Source organism: Myotis nattereri (genome assembly GCF_964212035.1).
Source record: "Myotis nattereri genome assembly, chromosome: X".
Taxonomy (NCBI): Eukaryota; Metazoa; Chordata; class Mammalia; order Chiroptera; family Vespertilionidae; genus Myotis; species Myotis nattereri.
In genome coordinates this window covers 94248407-94269808 of record NC_138078.1, presented here as the reverse complement: position 1 = coordinate 94269808, position 21402 = coordinate 94248407, and the positions used below count along the sequence as shown (strand labels likewise).

Sequence of the window (21402 nt, the reverse complement as noted above, 5' to 3'; positions counted from 1 at the left end):
GTCAATGTGCTCCATTACCTGTATGTTAAGGACACTCAATTGGATTAGAGGAAGGAGCATAAAAAAACTGAGGAAAAAACATCTCATAGATAGTTATTTAAAGCCCAGCATTAAGTGCCTTTAAAACTGTGAGGCAACTAAGTAGTGATTTACAGCAATCTATCTCTATGAAAACAAGTTGGAGAACATAGGCCAAAAAGGATCTGTGTGAGATCACACAGATAGTCAGAGGCAGAACCCAGCCTAGAATGCAAATCTCCTGACCGATAGCCCAGCATACTTTTGACACACTTGGTCATGCTGAGATTCGGATCACAAATTGTCTCTCTTGATATGTGATGTATTTTTCAAACCCACAAGAAGCACATACACTAGTGTTCCTTTCCTGATCATTGCTGGTACAGGATTGATTCTATTTAGATGAGGGAAGAAGGGATATGATTTGGAGCTCCTATCATCTTTTTGAGAATGTTCTATCTAGAAAAGAACAATAGATTCATTCATTCAAGAAGTGGCAATTTTCAATGAATATTATCAAAAGACTTATGGTAAAATATTCAAAACTAGTCTGGTAAGTCTGTCAAAGATAAAGACCCAACTCAGGCTAATATGGGTGATAGACTGGGATCTTAATTAGAATTTACTTTTCTTTCTATTGTGAATGCTAACAGTTTGTTTGAAATAAAGCCTCCTATCTTCATTAATGTCTGTGAGCAAATGATAATTTGCTAAAATTCCAGAGAGTCTATTATTTCACTCTAGGAATAAAGGCTGAATCTGATAACTTGTATCAAAGTAGACGGTATTATTAAGGCAAGTAGGTGGTTCACTTTTACAACACAAAATGTGGCAGATCATTTTCTTTTCCTTTTAAAAAATATTTTTAATTTTAAGTCTTTTAATCTATTGGACAGATCCTGGTTCATGGAATTTCTAGTAGTTTGTATTTCCTGAAGTTATTAGCTCTCTTTGAGACTTAAACATAACAAACAATATTTACGAATAATTACTAAAAAAATCCCCATGTCACAAAGTAGGAAAAGTCAATTTTAAACTGGAGATTTCTGTTGCATCTCAAAACAATGGACTTTCAATAATTACCTTCCCTTATTTTAAATTCCTAGCACCAACATTGAGGTTGATCCTGGATGTGTCCTGGACCATAAGAATGTACAAGTGGCAGATAACTCCACAAAATGCTGCCTTTTACACATTTTTCAGAAAGTTGTTGAACTGAAAACAAACAGAGATTGAGAAGTGGAGAAGATGAGAAGCATAAGCGAGTGTGTGTGTGTGTGTGTGTGTGTGTGTGTGTGTGAGAGAGAGAGAGAGAGAGAGAGAGAGAGAGAGAGAGAAGGAGGCAGGCATTAAGCCATATCTGTAATACTTTAAACAATAAAAAAAAATTTAAAAAGTACAAGTGGAGGGAAAAAAAGAACTTAGTGGTAAGTTTTAAATATGCTATAGAGACCTAGAATATAACTACAACCGGAAAGTTCCATTTCTATAATGAGCAGACAGCTAGGTGTTGTGCAGTATGGGCTAAGGACAAATGAAGATTCAAAATTCTTCAAAGTCCTCATTTTTTTTCTTTTATCAGGTATGATAGAATAGAAATGTATTTAATGCAATCAAATAGAACACATGTCAATGAAAAGAAAAAAAACACCAGGTTCATTAAGTACCAGTCACATAATGAATGTGTAGTATGAACTCTAAGCAGTCCAGCTTCCTTTTTCTGCAGTTTTCTTATGGCTATTGGCTGCTAAGCTCAGGTGATTAGAGCGCAATCCTAATGACTCAAGGAAGGGTCAAAGGTATGATTTCTATTGTCAAAGGTTCTCTTCTCAGTTCTATGGCTTGAGACCACACCCCCTGCAGTCATCTTACAATCCAATGCCCTTGATCAGGAGGTAGAGGATGCATATATCTGTGCTAATTCCTTATTGTGATGGGGAAAAATACTTCACAGTCTGTGCCTTTTTTCACTCAAAGTGAGTCAGCAGCATTGTGTGGTGTGGGCCATTCCAATGGTATCTTGGAAGTCTTAAAAGATTATTGCAGTAGATAACTGCAGTAAAGAAGGAGGACTGTGTCTTTAGTTGGCTTGAGCTGCTATAACAGAATATCATAGGCTGGGCGGGTTAAACAACAGAAATGCATTTCTTATAGTACTGGAGGTTGGAAGTCCAAGATCAAGGTGCCAGGAGGTTTGGTTCCTGGTAAGAGACCTCTTCTTGGCTTGTAGCCTTCTCCCTATCTCCACACATGGTGAAGAGAGGGGTGGAGAGAAAGAGAAAGAGAAAGAGAAAGAGAAAGAGAAAGAGAAAGAGAAAGAGAAAGAGAAAGAGAAAGAGAGAGCACTCTGGTCTCTCTTCCTCTTCTCCTAAGGTCACAAATCCTATCATGGGGGCCTTGCCATCAGAACTCATCTAAACCTAATTACCTTCCAAAGCCCTACCTCTAAATACCAGTTGGGGGGGTAGGGTTTCAACATATGAATTGAGGGTGACCCAAAAATTCAGTCCATAACACGGTGCCAACAGGACTCCTCCGTAGTATTTGCCAATGGGTGCTTTTCAGACCATCTGCATTCAAATTACCTGGACTTTTAGTTAAAATGCTCATTCCTGGGCCCTTACCACAAGATCTAGAGTAACAGCACAATTTCTAGGAGTGGGACTTGAAGTTTTATTTTTAATAAGTTCTGTTTACCAGGTGACTCTGATATACATTAAAGTTTGAGAGTCACTGCCTAGAACAGGAGTTCTTAACTAAGAGGTGGTCATCAGAATCCCCAAGGAATTTTGTTAGAATGTACATGCCTATACTACAGCTCCAGGTATAATGAGTCAAAATCTCTTTTGGGGATAGACCTTGGCATGTGTGGTAATGACAGTGAAAGATAGCTTCTATGATGCTAGCAAACCAAGTGCTGTCCTAAACCCTTTATATGCACTAACTCATTTAATCATCATAACCCTTTGAGGTATGTACCATTATTCCTCATTGTGCATGGATGATAACTGGGGCAAGTTCACAAAAGTGACGTGGCCTAAGCCAGAATCACAGAGCTAATACATGGTGATCCTGGGGTGGTGCATCTTTGGTGGAGTACTGCTGCCCTAGAGATTTTGGAGGGATTAATTCAGGGCCACAACATTTTAAAAGTGCTCTGATCCTCTCACATGACAAGGCTTACAGAGCCTGGAAGCATGCTGGCCTTCCCTTTACTGTGATCAGAACTGGGGAGCTGTTTTTCAACTATTTAAGAAGGGTTAACCCACAAACAAAAAGAACAACTTAAAAAAAAAAGAATAGGAGTAAAAAGTTCTTAGTCAAATACTTACAGTCCTACTCAGTAGAAAAAAAATAAACAGGAGAAAAAATGCTTTTAGAATTAAGACAAGAAAAAGCTCAGACTCAGACTCCAGATTTTTTCCAAATCAAAAGAAGTGAGAGGCCCGTCAGAAATAACAAAATGCTTTAGGTTAAATTAAAAATTAATGCTGATGTGATAAACAAAATGCTTGACTTTACAGCCCAAAGAAAAGACCTGTGGGTGTTCAGAGAACTTACTTGTGACCTAACAGCTGGCTACTTCAAAAGGTGAAATTTCACAGTCCTAATAGCAGTGTAGCATAGTAGCATTAATTTAAGAGCTGGGAGGAACCACATACACTGCAAATTTAGACACCTGTAAGCAACAACTCAAAATACTGACCTGGGAAATTGGTTTATTAAAACTTAGGTTGGAGTGGGAGGAGAAATAGTATTTTAAAGACAAAACAATCTACTGGGGATATTTGAATGGAAGAGCCAAAAGAGGAAGAGGAAAGAAAAATATGTGCAACAGTATCTACTTTAGCTACTTTTCTCAAACCATAGCTCACTCTGTGCTGCTTTAGCACCATTTGTATCAGAATCTCCCTGCCCTCTCCCACTTACAAACCCTCTCATGTGCAGCACCTCTAATTAACTCCCAAATCTCCTTAGTGGTCGGCAAACTGCGGCTCGGCAAATGGAGGCTTGCGAGCCACATGCGGCTCTTTGGCCCCTTGAGTGTGGCTCTTCCACAAAATACCGACTTCTACGAATGGGCCACGAAATTTCAATCGTACTGTACATGCGCCCCCACATGTGGTATTGTGTGGAAGAGCCACACTCAAGGGGCCAAAGAGCCGCATGTGGCTCACAAGCCATGGTTTACTGACCACCATCCTAGCTCTACTCTTCTGCCAAAGTTTCAGCTATACCTACAACACAGAGAGCCATAAAACACCAATTGAAAAACAAAGCAAAACACATTGATATCACCTCTAACCATATTCAGGATTAGTGTATTGACTGAACCTCACCATGACCTCCATAGTGGAAGGTGGCCCTGTCACTGGTCCATTTTATTATTTTATTCTGCCAACCTCTCACTTTACATGTCTTCATTATAATCCTTCTTCCACTTCACCTCCTATGTAAACACCCATGTTTTGTCGTAACTCCTACATTTGAACAACCATTCATTTTATGGAGATTACAAGTTAAATATATGGTCCTGCAATGGATATTACAGTTGTACTTCAGGCCTCCATACTTTACAATGTCAACAAGAGAGATCCATTAATTTATTGTTTTGTGTTTAATAGGGGAGTCATATAATATTCTACATATATTTAGTTATCCAGAATGTAGCTTAATCAATATGGTGCCTCAGGTAACATGAAATACTGAAGGAAACATAAAAATAATATTCTCAGATCAAAAAATTTTATGTCCACTGGAGGGAGTTTAACTGCTTTGGAGACTGCAGAAGGCATATATATTTAGAAGATTATAGTAAAGTCAATGATAGGAAAGAGACAAACCAAAGTATATAAAAGGTATTGGGGGAGAAAGAAGTCTGTGCTGAAGACCCCAAGGCAGGGACTTCTAGGTTCTAATCCTTGCCTGCCAACCTTGAGCACTACAGTGGTTTCAATAATATTTTCTACCTCTGGTTGTTATTAGACATTTATAAAGTGAATGCCTCACATAGTAAAACCTGTAGTATCACCTTGACCAACCAGTGACCTTCTTTGTGTCTCAGTTTTGACATCTGCCAAGTGAGGTGGACAGTTAAACTACTTGCCTTTACTTGCTTTTGAATTTCAATACCATGATATGGGTTATCTCAAAGGGCTGTTCTGAGGCCCAAATGAAATATTCAAAATGTAAGGGCTATAAAAGTTTTAAAGTGCTATATAAATGTAAAAGTGTTTTAAATTATGCATCTCCAAATATAACCAACAACTTGCATGTCATCTCCAAAACAAAGTGAATGGGCTTCTGGGCTTCGATTTCCAATTTAGTCCCAAGATATGGGAATTTTCTTTGTTCCAATTATCAAAAAGAGCAAACAGTTTAAATTATAATCTTTATTAATAAGATTCTAAGTCATTTAGAAATGCTGGGTACATATGTGGCTAGCCCAATTTTTTTTTACTGCTTGTTAGCCCCCTTAGTAGCGTTTACTGTGAAGACTAATGAAAATAATAGGAAAGTTGAAACTGAGCAAAATTATATTAAAACTAGAGGCCTGGTGCATGAAAATTCATGCACTGGAGTGGGGGGGTTCCCTCAGCCCGGCCTGCCCCCTCTCACAGTCTGGGAGCCCTCAGGGGTGGGAGGCAACCCAGCAATCAGGGGAAGGTGATGTCCCATCACATCTCTGCTGCTGCCACTGCCGGCAGCACAAGCCTCAGTGGCTTTGGTTACCTGAGTCTCAGGTGGCCCTGAGCAGCTGGGCAGCTGCCATCTGAGGCTTGCCTGTACCTTAGGCATCAGCTGGGAAGCTGCCATCCCAGGCTTGCCTGTGCCTCGGGCCAGCCCTGGGCAGCTGGGGGGCTGAGGGGACTGGGGGACTCCAGAGGTGGGCGGGCCAGGCCTTGCTGCGTGCCTGCCACCCTGGCAGGGCTGAGGGGACTGGACGCTGCCATCTTCTGGATGTGGGTGCCACCATCTTTGTGGGTACGGCAGTCAACTAGCATAATCCCTCCTTATTGGCTGTGGGCACCGCCATCTTTGAGGGTGGGTCAGTCAATTAGCATATTCCCTCCTTATTGGCTGTGGGCATCACCATCTTTGAGGGTGGGGCAGCAATTAGCCTATTCCCTCCTTATTGGCTGTGGGCACTGCCAATCTTTGCGATGGCATGAGGGTCAATTAGCGTATTCCCTCTTTATTATATACAATTCAATTTCTATCCTGCAGTGGTTTGTATGAAGGAGGGATACCTTCCTATATGCTTCTAATCTCTTCACATGGGTTATATAGCAGCTATTAGTTAGCTGCTTTAGCATGTGATTAATGTTTAAGTATTTAAAATCCATGTGGTGCATGCCTATGTGTATGTAACAAGGGCTAAATCTGCATACTCACCTCAGGAGCACTGGGATTTAAAGGCAATCCAGAATCCTGATTGGATGAAGGATACTAATTAGGACCTCTACAGATCCCCAAGAGAAACAATGCAGAAGACATTCTTTCATTAAACAAATATCAATTAAGAATCAATAAATGCCACACACTAATTGTTGGGAACACATAGATGGAAAAAAAAATGCCCCTTTCTTAACAGTCCATCTACACTAATAATAGACAAACATGCTAATTGACAGTACCTTTGCTATGCCCAAGCCATGCCCACCAGCCAATCAGAGTGACTATATGCAAATCAACCCAACCAAGATGGCGGCCAGCAGCCACGGAGTTGGAGCAAGCAGGAGGCTTGGTTGCACTGGCGATGGAGGAAGCCAAGCTTCCCGCCTGGTCTGGCTGGCTGTGGCCTCCACAAAAGGCAACAAAGTTTCAATTATAGAAGCTAAATAAATCACAGATACCTGCTTCCAGCCAGCCTCCACTGGGCGCTTCAGTGGCTAGGGACAGTGGCCAGCTTTCAAACAGCTATCAGCTCCTCATCCAGGCTGGCCACACCCACATGGGGTGAGGGTCCTCGCTGGGGGGTGGTGGCCAGCCTGAAAACAGCCATCAGCCCATCACCCAAGCTGGCCAGGCACCCCAGCGGGGACCCCTACCCTGAAGGGGCTTTGGCCAGCCTGAAAACAGTCATCAGCCCCTCATCCAGGCTGGCCACACCCACATGGGTTAAGGGTCCCCCTGGGAGGCATGGCCAGCCTGCAAACAGCCATCAGCCACTCACCCAGACTGGCCAGGCACCCCAGCAGGAACCTCCTCCCTGAAAGGGAGTGTGGCCAGCCTGAAAATGGCCCTCAGCCCCTCACCCAGGCTGGCCAGGCACCCCAGTGGAGACCCCCACTCTGAAGGGGGTATGGCCAGTCTGAAATGGCCCTCAGGCCCTTACCCAGGCTGTCCCGGCACTCCAGTGGGACCCCCACCCTGATCCGGGACACCCTTCAGGGCAAACTAGCTGGCCCCCACCCATGCACCAGGCCTCTATCCTATATAATAAAAGGGTAATATGCAAATTGACCCTAACAGAAGAGTGCCTGGGAATCACTGGTCACTATGACACACACTGACCACTAGGGGGCAGATGCTCAATGCAGGAGTTGCCCCCTGGTGGTCAGTGTGCTCCCACAGGGGGAGCTCTGCTCAGCCACAAGCCAGGCTGATGGCTGCCAGTACAGCGGTGGTGGTGGGAGCCTCTCCCACCTCCTCAGCAGCGCTAAGGATGTCCGACTGCAGCTAGGCCTGCTTCCCTCTGGCAAGTGGACATCCCCTGAGGGCTGCCGGGCTGCCAGAGGGATGTCTGACTGCCAGCTTAAGCCCAATCCCCCGGGGAGTGGCCTAAGCCAGCAGGTGGTCATTCCCCGAGGGGTCCCAGGCTGCGAGAGGGCACAGGCCGGGCTGAGGGACCCTCCCGAATGCACAAATTTTTGTGCACCGGGCCTCTAGTATATTACAAAAGAGAGAGAAATAATAGTTAACTCCCATGACACTAAGACATATTTCAGAATAAAGAAAGGAAGGTAAAAAAACACCCAAACCCTTCCTGGGTTGGCAGTAGGGGGAGCTATACCCTGGGAAGACAAGGAATTTAAAGGATACACAGGTACTTGGGATTTTTGTTAGTCAATTTAAAGTAAACCATTTTCTAAGTAATATAGGGACATTCTATTTATTTTGAAATATCTTTTCAAAGCATGAACACTCTGCAGCTATTTATACAACTATAAATGTGGACAAGGCTGAGAGCCACCGTATCCCCCTGCTGCAGTTTGTTAATGGACATAAACATTTGAAAGTAATTAAAGTGAGTGCAACAAAGATTTATATACTATTGACCAACTAGTCCACAGGATGGACCTCTAAGACTCATCCAAAATGGTGTGCAAAAAGTGATTTAAAATGTGTGTGCATAAAAAGAGACTGATAAAACCAGCATGAGTTTGATATTTCCATTTACATTAAGCATTGCTATACTTTCTTCCAATTTAGTGAACAGGTAATAAGCAAGTAATCTTACAGCTTTTTCATATATATACTAGAGGCCCAGTGAATGAAATTTGTGCACGGAGTGGGGGTCCCCTTAGCCCGGCCTGCACCCTCTCCAATCTAGGACCCCTCGGAGGATGTCTGACTGCAGGTTTAAGCCCTGCTTGTTCAGTCATTTGGTTATCCATCACTAACCCCCCTGCCGGCCTGGTTGCCCCACACAGCCTGCTTGCTCAGTCAGTCAGTTGGTCATCACTCACTAACCCCCCTGTCAGCCTAGTCATCGGCAGTCATCTTGTGAGGGTGTGAGTGTTAATTTGCATATTACCTCTTTATTATATAGGATATCTATTTCCGCCCTCCACAACACTCCCAAAGAATCTAATTCAATAAATCTTGGAGCTGAGGCCCCAAGACAAGTACCCCAGCTAATCCCAACACATAGTAAAGTTTGATAATTATTGATCTAGTCCAACCTTCCCATTGTACAGAGGATGAAATGTAGAGCTTGCAAGTCCCAGAATATGGTAGAGATAGAGTCACAGAGATCTGAGGTTACAAATCTCAATACAGCATCTTCCATTACCTCAGTATTCAACTGTACCACATTTCCATCTTTTCCTGGTGAATATATACCTTTCTCATAGACTTGCTTGATAAGTGTTGGTGTCTGAAACACCTAAAGTGCTCAATAAACAGTAGCTATCATCTTTTTTTTTTTGTCTTGTGTTAACTAGATAACAAAATGGTCTCTTATTTTGGCACTGTTTTCTAAGTGGATAAAGTAACAAATATAGGCCCAAGAAGATAATACCAGATTCAGAAAGAAGATATCTGTGGTCCCCGACCCAAATGTTGAAAAAGAGCCTAACTAGAAACTGTCTTTTACCATGGACTTTCAGTGGCCAAAGAAGCTGTGTAATAACATTTCCTACCCAAGGTTCTGAACCCGCTCTATAAACCCTCTGTGATCTATTTAAAGAAGCCAGGACTTTTGAAAGAAAAACAGTTTCTGCCAAGTTTTCTATCAGAAGGAAATAAAGTAGGTAAGCTTCAGCTATGACTAAAAGGTAATAGAAATTTTTCTAAGTGCAAGTGGATATGCCTATCAAAAAGTTAGACTCAGTGCTAACCCATTGCCATGAAATAGTGAAGAATATTACAGGAGCCTTTTATACTTTTCTTTAAGTTTTTTAAATTACAAAAGTAGTGATTTGTTATAAAGAATCAAACAAAACAGAAGTGAATAAAGAAAAAGTTCACAATTCTCCTTCCCTCTTCTGATGTTCCTCCCCAAATGTATCAATTTGGAATCACACATCTATACTAATAATAGAGGGATATGCAAATTGGTGGGGATACCCTCACACAACCACTAAACAGCAGGCTGCGTGGGGCAACCAGGCCAGCAGGGGGGGGCAGTTAGGGGTGACCAGGCTGGCAGCGGGAGGCAATTGGGGGTGACCAGGCCAGCAGGGGGGGCAGTTAGGGGTGATCAGGCAGGCAGGCAGAGGTCATTAGGTGTAATCAGGCAGTCAGGTGAGCAGTTAGGACCCAGCAGTCCTGGATTGTGAGAAGGATGCCTGACTGCCGGTTTAGTCCTGATCCCCAGAGGTCGGACATCCCCCGAGGGGTCCTGGATTGGAGAGAGTACAGGCTGAGCTGAGAGGACACCCCCATGTGCACGAATTTCATGCACCAGGCCTCTAGTGCAAATATAAAGCTAAAAAGCCAAGTGTGGCATTGAACTAAAAGGCAATTGAATTTACTTGAATGGGGTAAGTGTTGAGTATTTGGAATAGGCACTGAAAAACAGATAGACAGCTGAATAGGTACATGTAAAAAGTCTTCCTAAAAGCTCTGAAGGCCCCAGATGAAGCTGTAGACCAAGCACATTGGTTGTGGCACTGGTCCCAACAAGGGTGTAATTTTCTCTGGAAGTGTTCAGCCATAGATGTTGAAACATAGAAAGTGATGTTTAGATTGGTCCAAGAATGGGGAAGGGGTTTCTGAGCAGATTTAGTGAGAAGAAGAGTCTAGAATTAGATAACACTATTAGCAAAAGGAGCATACTACAAAGTTTCGCCTGAACAAAAAGGGAAGTAATATCACAAAGGGGTCACAAGGCTTCTCACTAAGCTCAACTTGGGAAAAAATGTACATTTTAGACTCCAAAGCAAAAGGTTCAGAGGTGTTTCTATTACTCCTTTCAGTTACAAATGTGGTTATCTTTGTATCAACAGACTTGAAAGTACCACCTCCAAATAATAAATGGGCTTATTGAGTAATATGTACCATGGTACTAATGTCTTAGATTACTTTTTTTTTATTAAAGTAGAGTTGACATACATTATATTAGTTTCAGGTGTACAATATAGTGATTCCACATTTATATACCTTACAATGTGATCACCACAATAAGTCTAGTAACCATCTGTCACCATACAAAGTTATTACAATATTATTGACCATATTCCCAGTGCTGTACATTACATCTCCTTGGGTTATTTATTTTATAATTGCAAGTTTGTACCTCTTATTTTCTTTCACCTTTTTCAAGTAAAATAAAAGAGAAAATAAAAGAGTTGAGAAGGCTATGTTTATGGTTCATCTGAAGCTTTAATTCAATTTTTAATATCATGAATTTTTGTGATTATATAAGTAACATATCCTGATGATAGAAAATTTGAAAACTACACAAAGGAACTTAAAATGAACTGTTACAACAGCATCGAATAAAAAAATAACTAAACTGTTTTACCATATATATGTGTATATATAGTTTTGTGTCATACTTAAATGCATGGATTCTGGAGCTGGACTGATTGAGTTATCAGCCAAGAACAGCCATTTTTACAGCTTTGTAACTTTAGGCAAATTACTGAACATCTGTGTATCAGTTTCCTCTTCTGAAAATGGTAATAACAATACTACTTACCTACCAATGAGATAGATTTTGAGGATAAGATGAGTTAATACATAGCAGTCTACAGCACTTAGAACAGTGCACAGAACGAGAGAGAGAGAGAGAGAGAGAGAGAGAGAGAGAGAGAGAGAGAGAGAATGAATATGAGTTTTTTGTGGTCATAGTCTTTTGTTGAAACTCGGTATTACAGCCACCCATTAAAGAAGGTATAAAATAAGAACTAGGGAGCGGGCCCCAGAGATATGGACTTTTCTGTATCCTGGAAAGCTAAATATTTTGTCCAAGGACATCTGGGCACTGATTTGGCTCTCTTTCCCCAATTGAAGATGTGGCCTTGTTAATGCTGATTTTGGTTTAAGAACTAAAAAATCCTCTTAGTTTTAAAATTCTCCCTAAATGGAAATACATAGATTGTTAGTATAAGGCTTTTTCTAGAATTGTGATATTGACTCTGAGTATAAAAAAGCACTAATGTTGCAAGAGGAAAATAAATCAGTTATAGTTTTCAATCTGGCAGGACTGTTCCCTTTACAGATAGTAGCACTGGCAGTGGTAAATCTATAGGAAACTAGGAACCAGATTAAGTCCATGCTACAATATGCTGTGTCTGCTCCCACCTTATGAGGCCTTTTCCTTGTCAAATTAAATCAGGAAATTATAACATATGGCCCTTTCCCCAGCAATTCATAATGCACTAGAAATACTGCATGTATTATCATAAATGGAATGTGAAATACTGCAATAACTGTATTTACTAACTTATTTATATTTATAATATAAACAATAATAGACCAAATAATACTTTATTTTTTGGGAGTAGTTAGATGATGGAAAGTTATATTTTGGAGTGAATATAGGCCATTACCTATCATATATTGCAATCATTTGCCCCTATCTATCTTTGCCTGTTATTGTTATATGTTTTACACATATACATTTTCAGTGTTATGTAAAATGATCTATTGCTTTTTCTTGATAATTTCTTCCTTTATTTTTATTATTAGGAAGTCCTCCATGTTACTTTTATTTTATTCTAGTGATTATATAATTTCCTTTTTTACATTTAAGACTTTAATCCTCCTGAAATTTACATTTAATGTTGACTAGCTTATCTTGTTAGTGAGATAAGCATAGTAACTACCACCATGCATTCAGCATTTAAGTATTGTATACTAAGATAAGCATTTTATGTGCACTATATCATATATGCTTTTATCATTCTCACTATAAATACAAACAATAATTAAAAACATAAATACTTTAAAAGAAAATCCAAATTCATTCTATCTGTAATTAACACTTTGATGAATAATGTTTATACATTTTCATATACTTATATGTACATGTAGATGTACAGAAATACATATAATTATACAGAAATAGAATTGTTCTGCTTTGTAACCTATCTTTTCCATTAAATTATATATGGGTATTTTTCCATATCAATAAATGTAGGTATACCTTATTTTTAATGTGAACATAGGAATTGGCTAAATTGACACATTCCAATTTACCTAATCAATCCACTATTACAGCCAGTAAGGTTGTTTACAAAGTTCTGTTACTATAAACAAAATATTAATGAATATTCTTATGTATATATTTTTAGCACTTGCATTTATCTTCTTAGAATAAATTCTTAAATTGCTAGATCATAGAAGGTATTTACATTTTATGTTTTTATACATATTGTCAAATAAACCTCTAAAAATGTACCAATTTAAACAGTGCATTAGATCATCCATATGTCCACAGCCTTACCAATACCAAGTTTTGTTAATATTTTAAACTTTTTCTAATCTGATAGGTGAAAACCATTAGTTTTTATTTGCAAAGTGAGTTAGTCTGTTGATATTCATTCTTTTTTTTCCTTCTAAATATATTTTTACTGATTTCAGAGAGGAAGGAAGAGGGAGAAAGATAGAAACATCAGTGATGAGAGAATCATTGATCTGCTGCCTCCTGCATGCCCTCTACTGGGGATCAAGCCAGCAACCTGAGCATGTTCTCTGACCAAGAATCAAACCATGACCTCCTGGTGCACAGGTCGATACTCAACCACTGAGCCATACCAGCTGGGTTGTTGGTATTCATTTTTTTATGAATATTCTGTTCGTAACTTTTTACTATTTTTCACTGGGATATTTATTTAACACATGTGTAGCTATTTATATATTAAGAATATCTACCCTTTGTTATGTGTCACAGATATTTTACCAGTGTTTATTTTAATCTTCATTTTGATATTTCTTTGCCATACAGATTTTTTGAAGATTAAATTTATTAATATTTTCCTTTAAGCCTTCAGTCTCCATAAAACAGTGGTTCTCAACCTTGGCTGCACATTAGAATCACCTGGGAATCTTTTTAAAATCCTGATTTCTGGGCCTCATCCTCCGGAAATCCTGTTTCTTTGTTACTAATGTTGTGGTCCCACCCCAAAACAAAGAAACAGAATTTCTGGAGGATGAGGCCCAGAAATCAGGATTTTAAAAAGATTCCCAGGTGATTCTAATGTGCAGCCAAGGTTGAGAACCACTGCCATAAAATAATTAGAAAATCCTTTTTGATATTAAAACTTAAAAACTATTATAAATATAAAATACATTATAATTAAATATTAAAATAATGTAAAATATTTTCCAATACCATTATAATTTAACTTTTACACTTAAATCTTTGATCCAGTTAGAATCAATTTTGATTTAAATAGAAAGTATAGGTGTAGTTTAATAAATTTCCACTGAAATTAACTAGCCCTGTTGGCTTAACCACATTTATTGAAAACTCATCCTTTCCCTCGACCCATGGATTTGAAATACCTCTTCATCATATCTTAAAATTCATAGTATACTTGGCTTTATTTCTTTGGACACTGTTCTGTTATATTGATCTGTCTGTCCCTGCACAAATACCACAGTATTTAATTATCATAATTTATATGTAGAAGGGCAAGTCCCTTATATTCTTCTTCAGAATTTCATCTGGTATTTATTTTGGTGTTTGATGTGATATAAATATCTCATTTTCCCTCCAATGGTGTCAAAATGATTCCTATAATGTCACTAACTCATTTTTGTTCCGAGAGGGAAGAAAGTGGCAGCACTATTGCACTGGGGACCGTGAATAGCTGTGCATAAACCTATGAAGGCACTCGCATTCGTGAACATACTTCTAAGTGAAAATAAATGTGGAGAACCATTGTTGCATAACAGTGATATCCAATAGAACTTTCTATGGTAATGGGAATGTTCATAGCTGCACTTTCCAGTATGGTAATCATTAGCCACATGTGGCTATTGAGCACTTGAAATGTGGCTAGTGTGACTGTAGAACTGAATTTTTAATGTTATATAATTATAAACCAATTTAAATTTATACAAACATATGTCTATTGGACAGAACACTTCTAGAGAATAACTATTTAAAAAATCATTACCCTATTATATTGCTTCATAGCATTATTGGCCGATAATAGATTTAGCAATTTCCTATTAAACCTAAAACTATCATTTAGATAAGAGATTTTCAGTAAAATGCAAAGACTAACCATGATATTTCAATGGCGACTCAATTAAATAAATATATAATCAATGCCCACTGTACACATGCATTTCAGACTAAGAGATAGATAAGACAACTTTCAGAAAGTATAATCTTAGGTAGGTGAGATAACATGATAACTTAATGACAATAATAGTTACAGAACAAGGTAAGTAATGTAAAAGAGGAATCAACAAACTGTCAAGAGAGTTCCAAGAAGAGAGAAATTATTTTGGCTTGGAACATGAGAAAAATTGGGAAGTGCTGCATGGAAGAGATGGCACTTCAGCTGCTTCTTGAATATGGTTCATTCTCAATAGGCAGAGAAGTAGAGGTATAAAGGGGAGGATGGAAACCCTCCAGGTTAAAAGAATAGCATAAACAAAGGTACAAAGAATGGATAACAAAGTTTATGTTGGACAATGGTGAGTGATCTGGTCCAACTAGATCATCATATGAGCAGGAAGGTAGTAAAAAAAATAAAATAAGGTTGACTAGGTAGGCTAAGGCTAAATGTCAAAGGGCCTCAGATTTGTGTCCAAAGAGTCTGGTCTTGATGTTATAGTTAATGGGGAGAAAATGAAGTTGCTTTAGACTAGTGTCACCTGAGCTCAAGACCTTAGAACAATAATAGATTTGTGGTATCAATAAAGTTTCCCAACTAATTTTTATTACCTTGGGGAAATCACTTAAATATTTGGATCCTTGGTTTTCAGCATATGAAAAGATCACCACCTCATGAGATTATTTTGAACATTAAGCAAAATAAAAAAGGGGAGAAAGCATTAACAAATAGAATAAGCATAATATAAATGTTAAAATTTCATAACAAAGTCCAGTGATTTAGATGTTTCCTGAATGTGTGACACACACCCAAACCAGGACAAAGCAGCCCATTCAGGCATAGTAACAGACGATAAAAGATAAGACTTTAAAACAGAGCCATAATTATTATTTTTAAAGGCATAATTTTAGCAGGGAAACTGATAGACAACACCTCATTTTGGTCCCTTGATGTTTAAAGGATTATAAACTCTCTTGGTTAGTAGTAAGAAAGGTTATATAGTTCATTCTCCAAAATCTAACATTTGAACTCCCACCAGATGGCTGGCCAGGCTATGTGCATACCTGGAGCAATGGAGAAATTCCTAGGGTTACAATGCACCCTATTTAGTGTATCCAGCATTTCTAATTGTTAGAAATTCTATCAGATACAGTGACAATCTATACCACTTAATATCCACTCACTAAGTACCCAATACTTTAAAGAACTAAGTGAGCTTCAGGAAGATTTGTCCTAATATTGAACGTGCATTCTCTTATCCAGGGGTCCTCAAACTTTTTAAACAGGGGGCCAGTTCACTGTTCCTCAGACCGTTGGAGGGCCGGACTATAGTTTAAAAAAAACAAAAAAAACTAGTCGGCTGCTAAGCAACAGGCAGCGGCGGCAAAAACACCTGGTGGGCCGGATAAATGTTTTCGGCAGGCCGCATGTGGCCCGCGGGCCATAGTTTGAGGACCCCTGCTCTTATCAATTATAGTAGGCCAAGTCAAGAATCCAGAAGACCTGAAAAAAAGAATCCCAAGGATTTGACAGGGGGTAGTGACAGTAAGGATGCAAAGGATAAAAACTATTCCAGAGATGGTACCCAGGGCATTTAATAAACAATAGGATACACTAGGCAGGAATGAATGAGGCATGTAGGAATCACAGATGAATAAGTATGGGGAGAAGTGCGAAATTAGTGTTTGAATAAATTTTCCATGCCCAATAAAACACCCAGATAGAGGACTAAATCAAGGCAGGTAAAAAAAAAAAATATCTTGGAAATCATGAGGGAAGACAAAGTGCAGCTACATGAAAAGGTGAGGTTTAAGGGAGGAAAATAAAACAAGCAAGAAGGCTAAAGCCAGGGTCCTTGGCACAAAGGATGTTATCTGATCAAAGATTTGGAGCCATGACTATGGCCAGAGAAGACAGAGAAAATCTGTCCCACAATTAATTCACACCAATGCCTTTGATCTCATTGGGGGGGTGGGGGGGGTGTCATTTCAAAGTGAACCAGCACAAAGAACTTGAATTCTTGGTAGCTTTGGCTAAAGACCCATGAAGTACATCTTTCATCAGGCCTTATTATATTGGCCAGGCGTATTTTACTTCGGCAAATCATTCGGCACTGACAGCTCAGAATCTAAACTTACTTAATAAGAGGCTTACTTTTAAGACCTAGATCAGGATAATTAAGGCACATATTGCACATTCAACATTTATTTATCTTTCTCTACCAAACTGGCTCTGATCATGACTTCCTGATGTAGGCTCAAGAGACAAGCCTCAGGGGTTAAGAGTATGGGCTGCTGGCTACAGCTAGAAACCAGCCATGAAAAGCCCTATTAGACACCTTGAAGTTTGCTAGTGATTTTTTTCTTACTTTTATATCTTATTACAAAACAACTGAAAATTGGGATTTTTTTTTCCACTTGGTTACACTGCATTTTAAACAAGGAGCTTATAGTACCTTTCAAATGAAGAAGGCAACATGTGCATTCTCTTATCAATCCTGGATGCAATAAGTACTACCACAGTTAAGAAAATATCCAAGTACAAGTCAGAGAATGTATTTTTCTCCTTTAAGTTTCATCAGATGGTAACAACCTGCTATAGAATCTACTCAGACCATCAAACTGTACACAGTGAATACTTCATTTAAGGAACAGATGTGAACACACAATTCTGTTTTACCAAAGTATATGATCATTTCAACCATGTTTTAACTCATTTCATTTTCCCAGCCTTTCTCCTTCTCAAATAGCAAATGTTTTTCCCTGATCCATTTAATAAACTATATAACCCAACATATTGGATACAGTGAAGATTATTGTTTCTAAACAAAACTGAAATAGTCACTTCATCATTCATCTCTTTTTATAAGGTTGGACTCTTTAGAGTATATCTTCTTAAAGCTAAATAATATTTCAATGGTTTCATACCTGTGGAGACATGCCAGCTGCATAATTTGGGATATTTCCCAGCTAGCCATACCATCAGTTCACCCTGGTAAGCAGCACATGCTTGTAGGGACTCTGTCACCATATTAGCAAATAAGAAAGTTCTACTCAATTAGAGAATCTTGCCTCAGAAAATGAATGCATAAATAAAGACTCAGATTTGATTTTACCTGTAAAAGCCACAGTCTGGGGGTATCTCTATAACCACCATGTCTGACCAGTGCCTTTAGCCTCTGCATAGAGAGGTCCTAGCAGTAGTAGCCTCTTAGAAACAGAAAATGGCCTAATTGCTCAACCTGTGTTGAGACCGCTCAGAAATCAGCGAGAGCAGCAGAGCACATCAAAGCTGGCTTAAACCCCCCAAATCTACTGCTCTGAAGGCCTTTCCTTCACCTATCTGGCAAAAGCAATCACAGAGGCAGAGTTGGTTGCTGCTTGTTCCTCCTTCTGACCAGCTGGGGCTAGAGTGGACAAATTGGGAGCTTTTGGTGTCTTGCAGCCTTTTTGCCTACATTTAAATGTTTTCTATATAAATCATCTGCTTCCACCACCAGTAATTGTGGGCTGTCTAGCCCAAGGCAGCCCCAAATTGAAGAGTTCATACGGTGAGTAGAATTAGCTACCACATCTGGTCCAGCCACAGTGCTGTCAGATAGTAGTGGGCATATAGCAGGGGTTGCTTGGCAGAGAAAAGGTAGGAAGGATGGAATGGGTGCAAGTAGGCACTTCCCCCTGAAGCTTTGGCTCTGGTATATTTAGGAATTTTACTTTCCCTTAGCCCCAAGGTAGTTGACTAATTCCTGTGTGGGGAAGCAAGGAGTGCAGAGAAACAAACTCTGAATGGCAAGATTCACCTAAGCCAAGGTGCCTGTGACCCGGTTGACAAAGAGCCCTATAGCACTGTATTGCACCATCACCACTGCTCCTAACACATCAGGGAGAGTCCTGTGGGAGTGAGCATGGGGGTGTCTGGGGTGTCAGTGGGAAATGGTCCCCACTCCCCCACACCTGTCCTGTACATTTAACTCCTTCCCTCCCAAGGGCACTGCAACTGGGGTAGCCTTCCCAAGCAGTATGTGCCTTCTGAACTTGCAAGACCTCAGGGACATGTCCTTTTCTCCCTCCCCCTTCCTTTCTTGAAGTCTGATTCCCACACACTGCCCCCCAACCCTTTGTCGTGTATTTAATAATTTACAGCTTGGTTCCCCTGGTCAGAAAAAGAGAGAAGGATTTCTTATTGGAAGTCTACAGAAGATAAAATTGAATGTAGTGATGGAGACTATTTATTCCTGAATAGATTCCCACACACATACCGGAAAACAAAACAAAACAAAACAAACAAAAACACCAGGGGTAGGCTCCAGAGTAGCTTTCAGTAGAGAAATACTTTTCCAGTATTTCAGCCCAGCCACAACTTTCGTGGATGGCCTGGAGGAGACCTTAAATACCTGTTTACTAATATCTCTCCCCTAAGTCCCTGGGTCACAGAAATGGGAGGAAGGTGGCTGCAGGAACCAGAAGAAATCCCTGGGACAGAAAATTATTATAGCACACACTTCCTCTGCCAGGTCTCTTTGCCAACACATTTTTCTTAAACGTCTGATAGTAATAAATCAAGATGTTCTAATCCTGAGCCCAGAGTGGCAAGGCGGATCACATGCAGTAGCCCTTCCTCCTGTCCCTCTCTGCCTCTCTGGGGTTCCTTCACTAGGAGTCTGAAGCACAACTTGGCAAGGGGGTCTGTCCTCTCCCCTGAGCAATGGTTCAGAAAGGTAACTTAACTAGAGAAATGGGCTCAAAGGGCAGCAAGGATTCCTGTGGGTAGAGACGGGACATCCCTGGGGTACCTTCACATTCTCAGGAAAGGTGGAAAGAAATGGCCTCAGATCTACAGAGTTATTCCCTTGTCTGGTGCTTGCTGGGAATCCCCAGAAGCAGAAGGATGTTGCTGGGGAATTCCTCGCTTCTTTGCCCGGGAGCTATCTTGATCCCCCATCCCTGAGACTTTTGCTTTCCTGGCCTTGGGGGAGGAGGGGGGATATCGGCAGAGTGAGAGGGAACAGCCCAGTTGGAAAAAGTGCCTTCCATGCTGCGAGCCCGCCACAGAAAGGACCAAGATCTTGCCTCGGAAACGCAGCACACCGGTTAGCTGGCACCTGGCAGGCCTTGGAAGCTCTGGTCTCTAAACTTTCTGTGAGGGCTGAAGGGAGAGAAAGGTACTGGCAAGCATTTCCAGGCGCAGGTACCTGGGCTGCAGGAAAGGTAAATCCCCTGTTGACTGCAGCTAGCCTGCTGCCTCCTGTCACCTGAGAGCCTAGCAAGTTCTCCCTTGGTCCTTGCCAGCCAACTGTCCAGGCATTACCTGTCTGAATCTTGCAAAACAGCTGGCGACGTCCAGCAGGACTCACGCGTGCAGTTCCATGTCTGGGGCGCTGGGCCTCGCGTTCCAGGGCGAAATGGCGAGCCGGGTTCCAGGGAGCATAGGCTTGAGCTTTCCAGGCGGCAATAGAGGCTTCCCACGACAAGGGCGGCTGGAGGAGGAGTAGGGAAGACAGAGTCTTCCACAGCAGTGACCAGAGCAGCCCCGCCCGTTTTCTCCACTCCCTGTCCTAGCCAAAGAGGATGCTAGGAAACTTCTCCCCGCCCCGGGAAGATTTCTAGAGTTGAGCAGAGCTACTGTGGACTTTAGGGGGAGCTGGACAGGCAGAGCTTAAAGAACGTTCCTAAATCACTTGGCCCCTTCGCTAGAATGGCAAGTGCTGCCTCTTGGCTTAGTGACCAGACTCTCCTACGTCGCCTGCCTTCTAACCTCTTCCTTCTTAGCGACTTTACTTCCGAGCAGCTTTACTCCAGTCGCACCTTGCCTTGACCAAATTGTTTCCCGCGGGACGCAGGCAACTCAGCCTGTGGCTCTGGAGCCCCTCTTGAGGCACGCACGCCCCAGAGGACAACAGCCCTATCACCCGGATGGGACCGCAGGCGGCAGGTGAGAACTCTACGGTCCCGCTGCTCCAACCTTTTCCGGGAACCCTCTCAAGCCAGTGCGCAAACGCCTAAACGTCTCGGAAAAGGGAGCGGCGCCCGGAAAGTGCACTCCAGGCAAGCCTCACACCCAACCACCACTGCTATCGCCTTAAAAATTTGCCTAGAGTGAGGATAGGAGAGTAGTGGAAATCACCTACAGCTGCGTCTCCGTTGCTAACAGTTCGGTGCCTCGGGGCTGAATGATTGCACCCGGGAGGATATGGGGATCAGAGAGAACTGCTCTGGCGCGTCACGGAAAAGGGTTGCTGCTCCTCCTCCTCTTCCACACCCCTTGGGTTTGGGAGTGCGGGGAGGAAAGCGGAGGGAGAGTGGAAAAGGCTGCCAACCCTGAGTTCCCCATCTCCTGGCTTTAAACAACAACAAAAAAAAAGCGCTTCTCTCTTACCTTCCAGGGAGAAGGAAAGTGCGTCCACGCAGCGCCGTCTAGC

The 21402-nt window shown here is 41.1% G+C and overlaps 1 protein-coding gene across 1 annotated transcript in view; it reads right to left on the bottom strand.

The window, feature by feature from the left end:
* IL1RAPL2 (interleukin 1 receptor accessory protein like 2) overlaps window positions 1–21022 on the bottom strand; it is a gene marked incomplete at its 3' end in the record, with an annotated part of 1466967 nt that extends 1445945 nt beyond the window's left edge. Inside the window, exon 1 of the mRNA XM_081115342.1 lies at window positions 20292–21022. The remainder of the gene's footprint in view (window positions 1–20291) is intronic.
* Between the last annotated feature and the right edge of the window lie 380 nt (window positions 21023–21402).